Raw genomic sequence first — 19,214 nt, forward strand, 5'->3', positions numbered from 1 at the left:
TCATATTGGTCTTTATGAAGAAAATCTTTTGTTTCCACAGGTAGACTAAATTGCAATGTAAGTTCAAATTAACTCCCTACCCTTATTTCTTCTTATATTGCCAATTTCCATGCAGAAGATCTATGTTTAGTCTTGTTTGGACTGTATCTAGTGTTGCTTTTTCAGTAATAGGTGATCATTTTAATGGCAAATCACTCATTACTCTCACATTTCTGAATTTCCAGAGTCAACAAGACACATCATATACAACTATCAGAGCATTAGCTCTGTGCTCACAGAAATCCTAAAATTTGATCAGGTCTCAGATTAGTTTCTTAACAGGTCTCTTGAGGATGTATCAGTCATTATTATGTTTAAAAGTTTTTATTTTCCCTTTGTCTTCTATCTTTCTGGCATTTCAGTGCTGGATTGATGTGGGCTCTAGATAGGGAAAAGTTTTAATTCTTCTATTGTGAGAGATGCTGTCTTTGAAAAGACAGCCTCCCTGTCCCAATATTCTTGCTTTAAAAAGTCCCCAAGAATTTTGTATCCCAGACTTTCTAATGGTTACTCCTCAAGTTGTCAACTTTAGTCAAGTGCTTTTCTAAAAACCATGCCCATCCTTGGCTTTGGAAATTTGCTACTCCAAAGACAGCACAAGTGTGTTATCCTAATCTCATTTTTCTACTGTAGCATACCCCTTTATTTATTCATTTTCTGGGTAAACATGTCAGCCATTAGTCCCAAGAGGGAAGTAGAACTTTGAATTTTAAACACAGTGTCACCCACTGTTGCCTGGATCCTCCAAGCCAGATCTCTTAGTAAAGTTCTGCAAGGCAATGCTTTTCTGTTTCAGGAAATAAAATCCTAGCTCCATCAACACTTTCTCTCCATGTAGGACTCTGCCTGAATAGCAGCTACCTTGCAATCTGAAGCCCTATTTAAGCCTGCCTCCAATCCTAAAATTAAATATTCCTTCCCAGATCAGAATCCATCATCTAATTTCTTCAACCCTACATGAGACCATGTCTGCAAGAAACGCAGTCAGTTGCAATAGCAGTTTGAATTCCAGGAGGAAATTTCCCAGCCTCAAGACAAATATTTCATCTTCATCAAGGCAAGATACTTTTATGGGCATGTCAGATATTTCTCAAGGAAAATGCTCTGTCAACAGATTGAGATGTTATTACCAGTTGTTTAGGTAGGGGTTAGTCTCCCAGTTCCTAGTCTATTTCATATATTCTTAACCTGCTGAGCCATGCAAGACTATATTTGGCTGGGGAGATAATTGAATTACATCTGAAACTGAAAATACAATTAATTAAAATAGCATTACAAATTAATTAATACAATTAATTATAATATATATTAATAGCACTAATGTATGTTAATATATATTAATATTTCATTTTGAAACTGGAGCTTTATTATTCAGAATTACAAAGAATTTTTATACTTGTTGGTAAAAATGACAGATAAAACACTGACACTAATTTTGAGTTTCTCCTGAATTCCCATATAATATCAACAAAGGGATTTTATTGAAGTCATATTCTCATAAAAGACAATGAAAGAAATTAACAACATTTAGAAGCTGAAAACAGAAGGGCAAAAGATCCCTGAGTTCATATATAGAGCCAAGCTGGAAAAAACTCAGAAATCACCAAAAGCCCCAGAAGTTATCAGCAACAGGTCCTCTGGAAGTTAGAGTGAAGATGAGGTTAAAAAGAGAAAGATTCCAATCTGCAGCAAAACTGGAAGAAAAACATTTGGAAAAGTTTTTAGGAATATAAGGAAAATAAAAACAAGATAATAGAGCTAGTAATGATCTTGGCTTTTAGCATTAATACTGGGTACTCTGACAATAAAAAACATCTCCACTGCAACTCTGTGCAGCTGGGGGACTGCCCCTTCCTTATCCAGGCCGAAGAAGGTAAACTAGAATATGACCATAGAAAGCACTGTTCACAGTAACTATATGTGCATAAAAGAAAGTAACTGAGTATTAAATTCTGAGACAACAAACCCTCTTCTCCCACCCATGTTCACAATATTATTGGCTAGATCAATAGCCTCTTGGCAGGAAACTGGATAGGTCCTCTCTGGGGAATCTGATTAGCATAGAGAAAGATTTAGGAAACTGATCTCAGAAAGGCCACAGTAAAACAGCACAGACAGATGATTTTCAGAGAAACTCATATCTCAATCCACATCTATAGTGCTGCAATGAGCTCTCTAAACAGAAACAAACCAAGTGAGGATCAACAAGAGTATAAGGAATACCTCTGACATGAAATTTAGAGACAAAAATAGACAATAAGGAAATAGGAAACTGGAGAAAACCAAGAAGGGAGAAGAAATTCAAAATTTATTATACTATAAATAAAATACAAAATTTATTGTAATATGAATATAATATAAAGCAAAGTGAAGAGGAACTAAAGAGCCTGGTGAGGAAGGTGAAAGATAAGAGTGAAAAAGTTGGCTTAAAACTCAACATTCAGGAAACTAAGATCATGGCATCCAATCCCATCACTTCATGGCAAATAGATGGGGAAACAATGGAAACAGTGACAGACTTTATTTTCTTGGGCTCCAAAATCATTTCAGATGGTGACTGTAGCCATGAGTTTAAATACTTGCTCCTTGGAAGAAAAGCTATGACAAATATAGACAGCATATGAAAAAGCAAAGAATTACTTTGCCAACAAAGATCCATATAGTCAAAGCTATGGTTTTTCCAGTAGTCATGTATGGATGTGAGAGCTGGACCATATAGAAGCCTGAGTGCCAAAGAATTGATGCTTTTGAACTGTGGTGTTGGAGAAGACTCTTGAGAGTCCTTCAGACTGAAAGGAGATCCTACCAGTCCATCCTAAAGGAAATCAGTCCTGAATATTTATTGAAAGGACTGGTGCTGAAGCTGAAGCTCCAATAATTTGGCCACCTAGTGTGCAGAGCCATCTCTTCAATAATGGGAAAGATTGAAGGCAGGAGGAGAAGGGGATGACAGAGGATGAGGTGGCTGGATGGCATCACTGACTCAATAGACATGAGTTTGAACAGGCTCTGGGAGAGAGTGAAGGACAGAGAATCCTGGTATGCTGCAAGTCCACGGGATCGCAAAGAGTTGGACACAACTGAGCAACTGAACAACAACAAATATAAATTAAGCAAAATCTATTTATATGTATATACCTATATACAAACTGTAGTTTATATAAACACATAAAATTAAATGTATGAAATATTTTGTAAAAGAAAAAAGATAAATGGAAAAATTACCATGAAAAATGGGTATTTGGGGCTCAAATTTAGAGCTTGAGGGTATTACAGAGCTTAACAAACTGCAGCTTAATTACCCCTTTAATCATTGTTTAAGATGAGGAGAGTTAATTTCCTCCTTTGGGTTCCTCATTTGTAATATAGGGATAATAGAATATACCACTTATCATTATTTTTTGATTAAATGAGAAATGAATGTAAAAGTCTAAGGATGCCTTTTGTTGCATAGGAGATAGCTTTTATAGCTATTATTTATTATTATTTTACTGCTATTAATTTTAGTAAAGCAAAAGTAAAATTAATCAACTTATCATTGCCAGTATAAAAATCCATGCCATCTATAAATACCTTTATATTTCTAACTACAAATGAGAAATCATGGACTCTCCTAGTATAGAGATATGAATGTTCTGAGGCTAGGAGATGTCCTACTCACTGCCATCAGTTAATGGTATTAGATTGAATTCATTAATCTTCAGAGCAGGAAAGGCTGGAGAACACAAAGAATATATGTACAGTATTGAGAATACAACAAAAATACAAAAAAAAGGAAAAGTAAAACTCAAAGGAAATGTTCTAATGTAGCGGAATCAGAAATAACCATCTAAAGCACAGCTAGAGCTATAGCCAAATGAACTCTCCTTGAGTTAAGGAGATATTTTTCCCCTGCTGGAATTTGTACCAGCTTTGGCTGACCCCCAGTTTATCTCATGCTGTTTTGCTACTTTAGACTGCTGTTACTATCTCCTACACACCTGAGGTAGCAGTCTTGGAGAAGTAAAATTACTTGACACTATTTGATAAAAATAAAACAAACTGTTCCTTTTCTCAATGTTTCAGGATGAGAAACCAGGCCAGATTTAAACTGATCTGCTTTATTATTTGTTCTCTTTCTTACTCTTTATGTCCATATTGCAAAATATCAATACATATCTATATGTTGATGGATATATATGTACATGTTGATGGATATATGTCTATATGTTTATAGATATGTTTCATAAACATTTGTGTCATGGCAAATAGGTGGGGAAACAATGGAAACAGTGACAGACTTGATTTTCTTGGGCTCCAAAAATCACTGCAGATGGTGACTGCAGCCATGAAATTAAAAGATGCTTACTCCTTGGAAGAAAAGCTATGACCAACTTAGACAGCATATTAAAAAGCAGAGACTTGACTTTACTGACAAAGGTCCATGTAGTCAAAGCTATGGTTTTTCCAGTAGTCACGTATGGATGTGAGAGTTGGACCATAAAGTAAGCTGAGCGCCTGAGAACTGATGCTTTTGAACTGTGGTGTTGGAGAAGACTGTTGAGAGTCCCTTGGACTGCAAGGAGATCTAACCAGTCCATCCTAAAGGAAATCAGTCCTGAATATTCATTGGAAGGACTGATGCTGAAGCTGAAGCTCCAATACTTTGGCCACTTGATGCAAAGACCTGACTCATTGAGAAGACCCTGATGCTGGGAAAGATTGAAGGCAGGAAGAGAAGGGGATGGCAGAGGATAAGATGGTTGGATAGCATCACCAACTCGATGGACATGAGTTTGAGCAAGCTCTGGGTGTTGGTGATGTACAGGAAAGCCTGGTGTGCTGCAGTCCATGAAGTTGCAATGAGTCGGACACGACTGAGTGACTGAACTGAACTGATAGTGTGTCTCTCTTATAGTTCACAATTTGTAAGATATCTTGGCAATTTTAGATTTTTCTACTTTTTATGTGGTTAACACATACAGTGGGGGTATTAAAGGTAAAAGAAAAATTGTTATTGAAAATCAGAGTTACTGCAGTTATTGGCAAACATGAAATAAAATAGGTGTTTATTCAGAAATAAAGAAGAAAAGTCACATAGTATTTTAAAAGCTATTAGTAACTTGGTCCCAAGTGACATCACCATAGCCACATGGCAGACCCTAATGAAAAAGACTTTTAAAAGCTCTCTATGAGGCATTTACAGGTCACACAGCATCCCAGAACTAAGGCAGTCAAGGTTTTAATATTAAAGGAAAGTGCAATTCAGTGTTAAGACAAAGTAAGAACTAATGGGGCTAATGGAGATAAAACCTGCAAAAGCTTTGGTCATGCATCTTTGCATTGCTGCAGGGCCTATAGACACAGAGAAAAACAACCAGCCTGCAGACTCAGACACATTCTACAGTTGTGCTCATCAACTCTTGGAGAGAATACAGACTCACTACCTAATGATAGCAATTTCCAGTCAATCTAGCAAAAGACATGACCTGTTCTGGGTTTCCTGGAGGTTATAAGAACATTGACTAATTTACTGAGCCACTATAATAAGATAACCAGATGGAGAAGCTAATGGGCTGAGACAACGACAGTTAAATATTTGCGAACATCAGTACAGTGGAAAGTGGAGTATATTATAGGCCAGTACTTACCTTTTAATTAAAATAATACTGTTTTCAGCATTATTTCAATATAGCAGTTAGGCAGCAAGGACTATCAGTCTTATTATTTTTTTTAAGCCTCTTTTGGACTGACTAAGCAAAGTCAGACAACCTGAACGTCATAGTATTTTGATCCAGCTGTTTAAAGTCTATTTTGTTGCTTGTTTGACCCTACTAAGTTGATATTTTAAAAAATATAAAACAGTATAGCAATATTCACAAAGATCAAAAATCTTATAATTGAAAATAAAATTATTAAGGATTCATTCAGCACCCATCTCTACATTCCATCTTCGAGAACCTTCCAAGAGTTATTCAATAAATCATTGAAATTTAAAATATCCTCTTAAGTTTCTGTTTTTAAGTACTTCTAATCTGTTTATTGGTGGCTCAAGTGGTAATGAATCCATCTAGAATGCAGGAGACCTGGGTTTGATCCCTGGGTCAGGAAGGTCCTCTGGAGAAGGGAATGGCTACCCACACCAGTTTTCTTGCCTGGAGAATTCCACGGACAGAAGAGCCTGGAATGCTATAGACCATGGGGCTGAAAAGAGTCAGACATGACTGAGCGACTAATACTTTCACTTTTCAAGTTGTTTACTGAGCAAGACATGAAGACAATGATTTAAGCAAATTCATTTCAGTGGCCCAACACTCTTCTACAACCAATTCTATGATGAATATTACAAACAATCTTGAAAAATCATTCTTATCATCTTACACCCAGAGTCTGATCAAATCGTACTGACCATATATGTCTCAGATATTCTCCTGTACCACAAATCCTTGAAGGTATCTTTCTATATCCTTCCCTTTATATAGCTTTTCTTTCATCTTCACCTGTGATCTCACTTCAAATTTAGCTTGAACAAATGTACCACATGCTATTACAATTTCCCCTTTGTTGACTTATTCTATCCTCCATCGTTTTTCCTCAGTGTGATTCATTCATAAGTCATTCTGTCTCTCTGCCCTTACTTTTACCTGCTTTATCCCTTTCTCTCAGTTAAGTTCAGTCGCACAGTCATGTCTGACTCTTTGTGACCCCATGGGCTGCAGCATGCCTGGCTTCCCAGTCCATCACCAACTCCTGGAGCATACTCAAACTCATATCCATCGCATTGGAGAGGCCATCCAACCATCTCATCATCTGTCGTTCCCTTCTCCTCCCACCTTCAATCTTTCCCAGCATCAAGGTCTTTTTTTTTTTTCTTTGTTTTTTTTTTTTTTCATTATTATTTTATAAATTTATTTATTTTAGTTGGGGGCTAATTACTTTACAATATTGTAATAGTTTTTGCCATACATTGACATGAATCAGCCATGGGTTTACATGTGTTCCCCTTCCTGGACCCCCCACCCACCTCCCTCCCCATCCCATCCCTCTGGGTCATCCCATTGCCCCGGCCCTGAGCCCTTGTCTCATGCATCGAACATGGAATGGTGTTCTGTTTCACATATGATAATATACATGTTTCAATGCTATTCTCCCAGAACGTCCCACCCTCACCTTCTCCCTCAGAGTCCATAAAATTGTTCCATGCATCTGTGTCTCTTATTCTGTCTTGCATATAGGGTTATCGTTACCATCTTTCACAATTAATCTCAAAAATATACAAGCAACTTCTGCAGCTGAATTCCCAAAAAATAAACGACCCAATCAAAAAATGGGCCAAAGAACTAAACAGACATTTCTCCAAAGAAGACATACAGATGGCTAACAAACACATGAAAAGATGCTCAACATCACTCATTATCAGAGAAATGCAAATCAAAACCACAATGAGGTATCATTTCACACCAGTCAGAATGGCTGCTATCCAAAAGTCTACAAGCAATAAATGCTGGAGAGGGTGTGGAGAAAAGGGAACCCTCTTACACTGTTGGTGGGAATGCAAACTAGTACAGCCACTATGGAGAACAGTGTGGAGATTCCTTAAAAAACTGGGAATAGAACTGCCATATGACCCAGCAATCCCACTGCTGGGCATATACACCGAGGAAACCAGAATTGAAAGAGACGCGTGTACCCCAATGTTCATCGCAGCACTGTTTACAATAGCCAGAACATGGAAGCAACCTAGATGTCCATCAGCAGACGAATGGATAAGGAAGCTGTGGTACATATACACAATGGAATATTACTCAGCCATTAAAAAAAATACATTTGAATCGGTTCTACTGAGATGGATGAAACTGGAGCCCATTATACAGAGTGAAGTAAGCCAGAAAGAAAAACACCAATACAGTATACTAAAGCATCAAGGTCTTTTAAAAGGAGTCAGTTCTTTGCATCAGGTGGCCAAAGTATAGGAGTTTCAACTTCAGCATCAGTGCTGCCAATGAATATTCAGGACTGATCTCCTTTAGGATGGACTGGTAGGATCTCCTTGCAGTCCAAGGGACTCTCAAGAGTCTTCTCCAACACCACAGTCAAAAAGCATCAATTCTCAGGCACTCTGCTCTCTTTATAGTTCAACTCTCACATCCATACATGACTACTGGAAAAACCAGAGCTTGGACTATACAGACCTTTGTTGGCAAAGTAATGTCTCTGCTTTTTAATATGCTGTCTAGATTTGTCGTAGCTTTTCTTCCAAGGACCAAGCATCTTTAATTTCATGGCTGCAGCCAACATCTGCAGTGATTCTGGACAAAGTCTGTCACTGTTTCCCCATCTATTTGCCATGAAGTGATGGGACCGGATGCCATGATCTTAGTTTTCTGAATGTTGAGTTTTAAGCCAGCTTTTTCACTCTCCTCTTTCACTTTCATCAAGAGGCTCTTTAGCTCTTCTTTACTTTCTGCCATAAGAGTGGTTCATCTGTATAGCTGAGGTTATTGATATCTCTCCCGGCAATGTTAATTCCAGCCTGTGCTTCATCCAGTCTGGTCTTTTTCATGATGTACTCTGCATATAAGTTAAATAAGCAGGGTGACAATATATAGCCTTGACATACTCCTTTCCCAATTTGGAACCAGTCTGTTATTCCACATCCAGTTCTAACTGTTGCTCCTTGACCTGCATACAGATTTCTCAGGAGGAAGGTCAGGTAGTCTGGTATTCCTATCTGTAAGAATTTTCCACAGTTTGTTGTGATCCACAGTCAAAAGCTTTGGCGTAGTCAGTAAAGCATAAGTAGATTTTTTCTGGAACTTTCTTGCTTTTTTGATGATCCAACGGATGTTGGCAATTTGATCTCTGTTCCTTTGCCTTTTCTAAAACCAGTTTGAACATCTGGAAGTTCTCAGTTCATGTTCTGTTGAAGCTATTTTGGAGAATTTTGAGCATTATTTTACTAGCCTGTGAGATGAGTGCAATTGTGCAGTCGTTTGAGCAATTTTTGGCATTGCCTTTCTTTGGGATTGGAATGAAATCTGACCTTTTCCAGTCCTGTGGCCACTGCTGAGTTTTCCAAATTTGCTGGCATATTGAGTGCAGCACTTTCACAGCATCATGTTTTAGGATTTGAAATAGCTCAACTGGAATTCCATCACCTCCATTAGCTTTGTTCATAGTGATGCTTTCTAAGGCCCATTTGACTTTGGATTCCAGGATGTCTGGCTCTAGGTGAGTGATCACACCAGCTTGGTTACCTGGGTCATGAAGATCTTTTTTGTATAGTTCTTCGTGTATTCTTGCCACCTCTTCATAATATCTTCTGCACCTGTTAGGACCCTACAGTTTCTGCCCTTATTGTGGCCATCTTTGCATGAAATGTTCCCTTGGTATCTCTAATTTTCTTGAAGAGACCTCTAGTCTTTCCCATTCAATAGTTTTCCTCCATTTTTTGCATTGATCACTGAGGAAGCCTTTCTTATCTCTCCTTGCTATTGTTTGGAACTCTGCATTCAAATGGGTATATCTTTCCTTTTCTCTTTTGCTATAGCTTGTCTTCTTTTCACAGCTATTTGTAAGGCCTCCTCAGACAACTATTTTGCCTTTTTTCATTTCTTTTTCTTGGGTATTGTCTTGATCACTGCTTCTTGTACAACATCACAAACCTTTGTCCCTTTCTCTACTCATCAATTATTCTTTCACTTCTTGTTCTATTTTGTCTCTTCTTTTTCCCCTTCAGTCTTTTGAATTTACTGTTTGATCACTCTTGTTTCAGTACTTTTGCATATTTTGAATCATGAGTTGGTTTTAATTTTAATTTTCTGGTTTAAACTTCAAAAGACAAACACACACTGGAAAAAACAGTGATGATGACTAAACATGACTAAAAAAATCTTTATTCCTCTTTCTTTCTTTTTCTTCTTCCCAGAGGTAGCTAGAATGTGGTAGAGCCAGTTTGAATTAACTTAAACTTAGCCAACTGGGGCTTCCCCAGCAGCTCATCTGTAAAGAATCTGTCGGCAACGCAGGAACCATGTGAGACATGGGTGTGATCCCCGGGTAAGGAAGATCCCTTGGAGGAGGGCGTGACAACCTACTCCAGTATTCTTGCCTGGAGAATCCTCATGGATAGAGGAGCCTGGCAGGCTGTAGTCCATTGGGTCACAAACAGTCAGTCAGATACAACTGAGGCAACTGAGTACACACATGCATGCAACTTTAGCCAACTGAATAGCATTTGTTAGAGTAAAAATTACAATTAAAGAAAAACCATACTTTTAAAGACTTAATGTAAGTAGACTATTTTTCCTCTGTGCATTCCTCCAGCATGGGAGTTTCCAGCTTGTGTTTCATCCATTACAGCAGTTTGTATGCTGTACTATGTGTATAAGTTAAATAAGAAGGGTGACAATATAGAGTCTTGACATATACCTTTCAAAATTTGAACCAGTCTGTTGTTGCATGTATGGTTCTAACTGTTGCTTCTTGACCTGTATACAGGTTTCTTAGAAGAAGATAAGGTGTTCTGGTATTCCCATTTCTTTCACAGTTTTCCACAGTTTGTTGTGATCCACACTGTAATCAATGAAGCAGAAGTAGATGTTTTCTTTTTGGAATTCTCTTGCTTTTTCTATGATCCAGTGGAGGTTGGCAACTTGATCTCTGATTCCTCTGCCTTTTCTAGATCCAGCTTGTACGTATGAAAGTTCTCTGTTCGCATAATGTTGAAGCCTAGCTTGAAGGATTTTGAGCATCACCTTGCTAGCATGTGAAGTTCAATTGTGCAGTGGTTTGAACATTCTTTGGCATTGCCCTTCTTTAGGATGAGAATGAAAACTGACCTTTTCTGGTGTGGCCAATGCTGAGTTGTCCAAATTTGCTGGCATATTGAGTGCAGCACTTTAACAGCATCATCTTTTCGGATTTGAAATAGCTCAGCTGGAATTCCATCATCTCCGCTAGCTTTGTTCATAGCAATGCTTTCTAAGGCCTACTTGACTTCGCACTGCAGGATGTTTTGTTCTAGGTTAGTGATCACACCATCGTGGTTATCTGGGTCATGAAGATAGTTTTTGTATAGTTCTTCAGTGTATTCTTGCCACCTCCTTTTAATATTTTCTCTTTTTGTTAGGTCCATACCATTTCTGTCCTTTTTTGTGCTCATCTTTGCATGAAATGTTCCTTTGGTATCTCTAATTTTCTTGAAGAGATCTTTAGTCTTTCCCATTCTATTGTTTTCCTCTATTTCTTTGCATTGTTCACTTAAGAAGGATTTCTTATCTTTCCTTGTTATTCTTTGGAACTCTACATTCAGATGGGTATATCTTTCCTTTTCTTCTTTGCCTTGCTGTTCTCTTCTTTTCTCAGCTATTTATAAGGCCTCCTCAGACAGCCATTTTGCACTTTCGCATTTCTTTTTCTTGGGGATGGTGCTATATTGCACTGTGCTAAGTCACTTTAGTCATGTGCAACACTTTATGACCCTACTTACTATTGTAAATCAACTATAGTTATAAAAAAAAAAGCATTTATGTGCAGTCTTGCCATAATTGGTATACTCAGGTGTTTCAATTTTAACCATTGTATTGTGTGGTGATAACTCACTATTGCTTTTTCATCATTTTGATACATATGATATGAAGCATTTTTTCTTTTGCTTATCTGCAATCAGTATATGTTGACCAGTTTTCCCAGAACCACTTGTTAAAGAGATTGTCTTTTCTCCATTGCATATTCTTGCCCCCTTTGTCAAAGATAAGGTGTCCATAGGTGCGTGGATTTATCTCTGGGCTTTCTATTTTGATCCATTGATCTATATTTCTGTCCTTGTGCCAGTACCATACTGTCTTGATGACTGTGGCTTTGTAGTAGAGCCTGAAGTCAGGCAGGTTGATTCCTCCAGTTCCATTCTTCTTTCTCAAGATTGCTTTGACTATTCGAGGTTTTTTGTATTTCCATACAAATTGTGAAATTATTTGTTCTAGTTCTCTGAAGAATACCGTTGATAGCTTGATAGGGATTGCATTGAATCTATAGATTGCTTTGGGTAGTATACTCATTTTCACTATATTGATTCTCCCGATCCATGAACACGGTATATTTCTCCATCTATTTGCATCCTCTTTGATTTCTTTCACCAGTGTTTTATAGTTTTCTATATATAGGTCTTTTGTTTCTTTAGGTAGATATATTCCTAAGTATTTTATCCTTTTCGTTGCAATGGTGAATGGAATTGTCTCCTTAATTTCTCTTTCTGTTTTCTCGTTGTTAGTGTATAGGAATGCAAGGGATTTCTGTGCGTTAATTTTATATCCTGCAATTTTGCTATATTCGTTGATTAGCTCTAGTAATTTTCTGGTGGAGTCTTTAGGGTTTTCTATGTAGAGGATCATGTCATCTTCAAACAGTGAGAGTTTTACTTCTTCTTTTCCAATCAGGATTCCTTTTATTTCTTTTTCTGCTCTGATTGCTGTGGCCAAAACTTCCAAAACTACGTTGAATAGTAGTGATGAGAGTGGGCACTCTTGACTTGTTCCTGACTTTAGGGGAAATGCTTCAATTTTTCACCATTTAGGATAACGTTTGCCATGGGTTTATCATATATAGCTTTTATTATGTTGAGGTATGTTATTCTATTCCCGCTTTTTGGAGGGTTCTTATCATAAATGGATGTTGAATTTTGTCAGAGGCTTTCTCTGAATATATTGAATTTTTATTTTTTAATTTGTTTATGTGGTGTATTACATTGATTGATTTGTGGATATTGAAGAATCCTTGCATCCCTGGGATAAAGCCCACTTGGTCATGATGTATGACCTTTTAAATATGTTGTTGGATTCTGTTTGCAAGGATTTTGTTAAGTATTTTTGCATCTGTGTTCATCAGTGATATTGGCCTGTAGTTTTCTTTATTGTAGCATCTTTGTCAGGTTTTGGTATTAGGGTGATGGTGGCCTCATAGAATGAGTTTGGAAGTTTACCTTCCTCTGCCATTTTCTGGAAGAGTTTGAGTAGGATAGGTGTTAGCTCTTCTCTAAATATTTGGTAGAATTCAGCTGTGAAGCCGTCTGGTCCTGGGCTTTTGTTTGCTGGAAGATTTCTGATTACAGTTTCAATTTCCGTGCTTGTGATGGGTCTGTTGAGATTTTCTATTTCTTCCTGGTTCAGTTTTGGGAAGTCGTACTTTTCTAAGAATGTATCCATTTCTTCCAAGTTGTTCAATTTATTTGCATATAGTTGCTGATAATAGTCTCTTATGATCCTTTGTATTTCTGTGTTGTCTGTTATGATCTCTCTGATTTCATTTCTGATTTTGTTGATCTGATTCTTCTCCCTTTGTTTCTTGATGAGTCTCGCTAATGGCTTGTCAATTTTATTTATCTTCTCAAAGAACCAGCTTTTGGCTTTGTTGATTTTTACTATGGTCTCTTTTGTTTCTTTTGCATTTATTTCTGCCCTAATTTTTAAGATTTCTTTCCTTCTACTAACCCTGGGGTTCTTCAGTTCTTTCTTTTCTAGTGGCTTTAGGTGTAGAGTTTTTACTTTCTTATCATTGAGTTTTAAAGAGTTCTTTGTAATTTTTGGTATGCACTATTTATGAGTTATTGTTGTGCAAACATTTTCTCCTAGTATATCTTTTGCCTTTTCATCCTCTAAAACATATGTTCTGTATATGAGAAATCTTTAACTTTAATGAAAGTAATTTTTTTTCATTAATCATGTTTGGTGTTTTATCTAAAACTCATCACCAAACCCTAATTCATTTTTTCATCTATAACTTGCTCTAGAAGATTTATAATTTGCATGCTTTTTCCAGTCCTAGATCTATTTTTAGTTAATTATTGTAGAAAGTTTCAGATGAACTTCTAGGTTTGGTTTTGTTAGGGTTTTTTAATTTTTGCATGTAAAGATTGGATTTTTTCAACACCATTTGTTTGTCAAAGATCAACTGATTGTGTTTTTGTGGGTCTATCTGTGCACTATTTTGTTGTATTATTCTGGCCTCTATGTCTATTATTTGTCAATATGACCCTGTCTTAACAATTGTAGCTTTGGAGTAAGTCTTGAAACTGGGTAGCATATATTCTACAACTTTGTTCTTCTTCAGTATTATGTTGGATATTCTTTTCTTATTTTGTTGTGTTATCTATGTCTTCTAGTATCATTTTGAATAGGAATGGTGAGAAAGTACACTTTGACTTGTTCATTTTTCAGCTAGTGGATTTTAGTTAGTGTATTGTAAAATTTATGTGCTAAACAAACACTAAAACTCAGTCAAAGAAAAGCACAAATCTGTAGTTTAAAAGAGGCAAATCTAAAAATAAAATCTTAGAAAGGTTAAATATAAAATAATGACTTTTAGAGAGCAAATGATAGGTAATTAGGTGATATTTCAAACCAGAAAAGACATAATTCACATCTTGCATAGAGTAACTGATCCTTCTACTGCCTCTTCTGGAATCCCATATTTACTCTGAAAGGAGAAGAAAAAAAATTTAACTAAAATGATGGAAAACTTCTTCCAACACTCAAAATCATCTATTTGAAACTTTGTGTGACCTGGTTCTATGAGAAAAATTTTAGCAAATTTGATGAGAACTTCTGCTGGAATAAGTGAATCCCAGTGATATAATATATACTATTAAAATACTTTATCATAAAAATATGATAAAAGAGAAAGACTTCCTCAGTGATCAGTGCAAAGAAATAGAGAAAAACAATAGAATGGGAAAGACTAGAGATCTCTTCAAGAAAATCAGAGCTATCAAGGGAATATTTCATGCAAAGATGGCCACAATAAGGACAGAAACTGTAGGGACCTAACAGAAGCAGAAGATAGTAAGAAGAGGTGGCAAGAATACACTGAAGAACTGTACAAAAAAAAGATCTTCATGACCCAGATAACTACGATGGTGTGATCACTCACCTAGAGCCAAACATTCCAGAATGCAAAGTCAAGTGGGCCTTGGAAAGCATCACTACGAACAAAGCTAGTGGAAGTGATGGAATTTCACTTGTCTATTTCATATCCTAAAAGATGATGCTGTGAAAGTGCTGCACTCAATATGCCAGAAAATATGGATAACTCAGCAGTGGCCACCAGGACTGGAAAAGTAAGTTTTCATTCCAATTCCAAGGAAGGACAATGTCAAAGAATGTTCAAACTAGTGCACAATTGCCCTTATCTCACATGCTAGCAATGTAATGCTCAAAATTCTCCAAAATAGGGTTCAACAATACATGAACCGTGAAATTCCAGATGTTCAAGCTGGATTTAGAAAAGGCAGAGGAACCAGAGATCAAATTGCCAACATCCGTTGGATCATCAAAAAAGTAATAGAGTTTCAGAAAAATATCTACTTCTGCTTTATTGACTATGCCAAAACTTTTGACTGTGTGGATCACAACAAACTGTGGAAAATTCTTCAGACAATAGGAATATCAGACCACCTGTCCTGCCTCCTAAGAAAGATGTATGCAGGTCAAGAAGCAACAGTTAGAACTGCACGTGGAACAACAGACTGGTTCCAAATCGGGAAAGGAGTACATCAAGGCTGTATATTGTCACCCTGCTATTTAACTTATATGCAGGGTACATCATGAAAAATGCTGGGATGGAGGAAGCACAAGCTGGAATCAAGATTGCCACGAGAAATATCAATAACCTCACATATGCAGATGACATCACCCTTATGGCAGAAAGTGAAGAAGAACTAAAGAGCCTCTTGATGAAAGTGAAAGAGAAGAGTGAAAAAGTTGGCTTAAAGCTCAACGTTCAGAAAACTAAGATCATGGCATCTGGTCCCATCACTTCATGGGAAATAGATGGGGAAACAGTGGAAACAGTGTCAGAATTTATTTTTTTGAGCTCCAAAATCACTACTGATGGTGACTGCAGCCATGAAATTAAAAGACGCTTACTCCTTGGAAGGAAGGTTATGACCAACCTAGACATTACTTTGCCAACAAAGGTTCGTCTAGTCAAGACTATGGTTTTTCCAGTGGTCACGTATGGATGTGAGAGTTGGACAGTGAAGAAAGCTGAGCGCCAAAGAATTGATGCTTTTGAACTGTGGTGTTGGAGAAGACTCTTGAGAGTCCCTTGGATTGCAAGGAGATCCAACCAGTCCATCCTAAAGGAGATCAGTCCTGGGTGTTCATTGGAAGGACTGATGTTGAAGCTGAAACTCTACTACTTTGGCCACCTCATGCAAAGAGTTGACTCATTGGAAAAGACCCTAATGCTGGGAAGGATTGAGGGCAGGAGGAGAAGGGGACGACAGAGGATGAGATGGCTAGATGACATCACCAACTCAATGGCCATGGGTTTGGGTAGACTCCGGGAGTTGGTGATGGACAGGAAGGCCTGGCGTGCTGTGATTCATGGGGTTGCAAAGAGTTGGAGACAACTGAGCGACTAAACTGAACTGAACTGAGCCCCTTATTTAACAAACACATAAAGGCTGGAGTTTCTTTTTTCCAAATGTATCAGCCTCTCATTTTTCTTTTCTGCTCACTTTCTTATCTAGAACACAAGTCCTTAACTCTACAGAACATTTTCATGTTCTACTCTATAAAACAGTGTTCAAATTTTTTATCAGACACCATCCCCTTTTTCATATTTATGCATATTTTCTCCCTCTTTGCTACTTTTCACCTCAAATTTCTTTCAGGCAAAATAGTGAGGAAATTGAAAGATAATAAGGTGGCATGCAGTAGTAAGAAGAAATGGGGAATATTTGAATGTATAAGTAGAATGATCCAAGTTTATAAAAACAATGAGATGAAAGAAAAATGAAAGGACCAAAAAAAAAAAAAAATTGATGTTTTCCCTGAGTCTAAAAGCACAGGACAAGTAAGAGCAAGGGAGTTAGATATGTGTTAAGAGAGGTAACAGTAGTCAGAATTTTATGTTACAAATAAAGACTTTTGAAATGGAGAAAAAAATCAAAAGATGGCAAAATCTATGCTGTTGCTACAGGTGTGGGTACTATAGAGAGGAAAAGTTACTATTGGTGCAAAAGTAATTGCAGTTTTGCATTGTTAAACTTTGCCATTTGATATGGAATACATTCTTAAATAAATGTGGTTATGTTATATATAATATAATGAACATTTCTGGCTTAATGGTTTTTTTTTTTTGCTAATAACTTATTATGTGTTGCTTATTTTATGTTTAATTTAGACTAGAGAAATTATATTAGACAAAAAGAAAATTCAAGCAATTTTCTTACTCAAGTTCAAACTGGGTTGCAAAGCAGCAAGGACAACTTGCAACATCAACAACACATTTGGCCCAGGAACTTCTTATGAATGTACAGTGCACTGTTGGTTCAAGAAGTTTTACAAGGCGACAAGAGCCTTGAAGATGAGGAGTGCAGTGACCAGCCATCATAAGTTGACAATGACCAACTGGATCATCGAAGCTGATCCTCTTATAACTATACTAGAAGTTAGCAAAGAACTCAACATCGGCCATTTTACAGTTATTCGGCATTTGAAGCAAATTGGAAAGCTGAAAAAACTTGATAAGTGTGTGCCTCATGAACTGACTGAAAATCCAAAAAAACATCATTTTATTTATTTATTTTTTAAATTTTTTTAAAATTTATTTTTAAAGTATTTATTCATTTGGCTGTGCTGGGTCTTCCTTGTGGCATGTGGGATCTAGTTCCCTGGCCAGGGATCAAACTCCTGCCCCCTTGCACTGGGAGCACAAAGTCTTAGCCATTGGACCATGAGGGAGGTCCCAAAATCATCATTTTAAAGTGTCATCTTCTCTTGTGCTATGCAACAACAGAACATTTCTCAATCAGATTATGATGTGTGACAAAAAGTGGATTTTATACAATAACCGGTGATGACCAGCTTAGTGGCTGAACTGAGAAGAAGCTCCAAAGCACTTCCCAAAGCCAGACTTGCACCAAAAAAAGGTAATGGTCACTGTTTGGTGGTCTAATATCCATTTACTCTACTACATTGACGTAGATTTATTCCTAGGTATTTTATTCTTTTTGTTGGAATCGTGAATGGGATTCCTCCTTTAATTTCTCTTTCTTATTTTTCATTGTTAGTGTCTAAAACTACAAGAGATTTCTGTGTATTAATTTTTTATCCTGTGACTTTGCTATATTCATTGACTAGCTCTAGTAATTTTCCGGTAGCATCTTTATGGCCTTCTGTGTAAAGAATCATATCATCTGAAAACAGTGAGAGTTTTACTCCTTCTTTTCCAATATGGATTCCTTTTATTTCTTTTTCTTCTCTGATTGCTGTAGCTAGGACATCAAAAACTATGTTGAGTAATAGTGGTGAGAGTGGGCATGCTTGTCTTGCTCCTGATCTTAGAGGAAAGACATGTCAGCTCTTCAGGTTTTCACCATAGGAGCTGACAAAGAATTAATCTCCAAAATACACAAGCAGCTCATTCAGCTCAATATCAGAAAAACAAACAACTCAATCAAAAAGTGGGCAGAAAACATAAACAGATATTTCTCCAAAGAAGACATACAGATAGCTAAGAAGCTCATGAAAAGATTCATGTTGAGGCTCAACAGAAAACAGCAAAATTCTGTAAAGCAATTATCCTTCAATAAAAAATAAATTAATTTAAAAAAAGATGCTCAACATCACTCATTATTAGAGAAATCAAATCAAACCTACAATGAGATATCACCTCACACTGGTCAGGATGACTATGATCAAAAAATCTACAAACAATAAATTCTGGAGAAGAAGTGGATAAAAGGGAACACTACTGCACTGTTGGTGGAAATACAAATTGCTGCAGCCACTATAGAGAACAGTATGGAGATTCTTTAAAGAACTAGAAATAAAACTACCATATGACTCAACAATCCCTGTACTGGGCATATACCTTGAGGAAACCATAATTGAGAAAGACACTTACACCCTAATATTCATCACAGCAGTATTTACAATAGTTAGGACACAGAAGCAACCTAGATATCCATTGACAGATGAATGGATAAAGAAGTTCTGGTACATAAGCATGGTGGGATATTACTCAGCCATAAAAAGGAATGCATCTGACAGTTCTAATAAGGTGGATGAACCTAGGGCCTTTTATGAAGAGTGAATTAAGTCAAAGAGATAATGAAATATTATATATTAATACATATATATGAAATTTAGAAAATGGTACTGATGAACTTATTTGCAGGGCAGCAATGAATA

Source organism: Giraffa tippelskirchi, chromosome 4, assembly GCF_054371585.1.
Source record: "Giraffa tippelskirchi isolate mGirTip1 chromosome 4, T2T-mGirTip1v1.2.pri, whole genome shotgun sequence".
Classification (NCBI taxonomy): Eukaryota; Metazoa; Chordata; class Mammalia; order Artiodactyla; family Giraffidae; genus Giraffa; species Giraffa tippelskirchi.